The sequence below is a fragment of the Hipposideros armiger genome, unplaced genomic scaffold (assembly GCF_001890085.2).
Source record: "Hipposideros armiger isolate ML-2016 unplaced genomic scaffold, ASM189008v1 scaffold_237, whole genome shotgun sequence".
Classification (NCBI taxonomy): domain Eukaryota; kingdom Metazoa; phylum Chordata; class Mammalia; order Chiroptera; family Hipposideridae; genus Hipposideros; species Hipposideros armiger.
This window is the reverse complement of record NW_017731587.1, coordinates 1,398,258-1,400,083: the sequence shown is the minus strand read 5'-3', so window position 1 is coordinate 1,400,083 and position 1,826 is coordinate 1,398,258.

The following is a 1,826-nucleotide window of genomic DNA, read 5'->3' as shown; positions in this document are numbered from 1 at the left end:
CAGGTAATAATTTTCCATGATGCTCCCTAAGCCCAAATTCACAAAGTGACAGTCCGAGAGCTATACCTGGGGTGTTACTTTAAGACGACTCGTCTGGCTTCAGGGATAAGTTAAATTCCCTGTTCCAAATTTGCAGCATGCTGGTTAAGTGCCAAAGCCTGAAGCCAGACTTCTGGGGTTCAAACACTGATCTGCCACTTACTATATGTCCATTTCATCCCTTTGCATCTGTGAAATGGGGATAATAAAAGAGCATACCTCAAAGCATTATTAGATGAGTTTAATTCCTGTAAAGCACTCAATAATTGCTCAGTAAAAAAGAACAATTATTATTACTAGTAAAAGAGGTCTTGTTTCAACCTCTCTGACTTCTGTCTGTAATGTGTCAATTGGATTGAATGTAAATGGAGTCCAGGCACCTGACTGTCTAACACTTACCTTCCAATACACCTGGCACTGTACCTGGTACATGTTAGACATGATAAAAATAGAAAACATTACAGGTTTTCTAGTTATTAGCCTTCCTTTTTTGTTTGTGTTTTATTTTGTCTTTAGCCATAACACATACTGCCATTCTAGTCTCACTGTAGTCTATAACTTGCTCTGTCAAGCTGTTTAGATTTTTAAATTTCATATTTAATGTACATAGATTCTTCACAGGTGACTCTTCACTTGGTCTCTATTTCTTAATTGATGTTAAACCACGCTTAGAGACTATCACTTATATTGTTAGCCTGGGATCACTGAATATGATTTTTAATGCTGTTCTCACTCTGCTAAGAATTAACAGAATTTTAGATCTTCCAAGGGAGCCTATAACTTTCTTTTCTGTGTCAACCCTCTGATGCTCTGGATAGTCTACCTTATCTCCTTCTCACCTAGAAACAGGTTCCTATTATTCTACACAGAGGTTCTCTCTTGCAGACTTCCTGGAGATATCTCAATCAGCTCATTAGCTACCTAATCACCACCAAACGTTGATCACCTTGGATGTGTAACTTGTGGAGCCATAATATTACAGAATGATATAAGTGTCTTATATTTGTATAGTACTTTCAACTTCACCAAGCAGTTTATCATCTATTATCTCACTTAATACCCAAACAAACTCTATGATCAAGTACCTCAAATTTTGGGTAAGCAAATAGGGGAGCTAAGAGGTTATGCAACTTTGTCAAGAACACTTTGTGAGCGCTGGTGTGGCAGCATAGGAGTTCTAGTCCCACGTTAGATATTTCTTTCCATTTAAACTATACTTACTTTGAAATTGGTAAACAAAATTTTAAATTTCAGATCTCCTACTTCAATAATATTGTCTGCCCTTCAGTTTCTTCAACTTTCAGATGGAATTAATAGTATTCATCTCTAAGGATGACTGTAGGTTGGCCCCTAGCAAGCATTCAGTAATTACGTTAAAAGAAAGAGAAGCCTGAAGAAGCAGATCATTAAGTCCTCAGAAAGAGAGAAAAACAAGATGATTATGAAATATTATGTTTTGTTCTTTATAATTTTCTATCCCTTCTCTAGAATTCAGAAGTTATCCAGGGCCTTTGGGCTCCCTTGTGTTAAGAGGAGCTCTAGGGGCACAACTAAAACAAAAGTATCTGAAGACAACCCCCTTTTCCTGTCTAAATTCATGATTAAAGTATATTTGGTATCTAAGATTAAAGTCTCATGGAGTTTGTGGGGATTTTAAGTCATTTTCAACCCACTCCCTTATAACCCGAAGGAAGTGACAAGATCTTAAAAAAAGCTTGGCGGGCCCTGCAAGGCTGAATATTTGGCCTTGAGATTTTGGCACCAATGAGATTCTTGGGTTCCAGGCA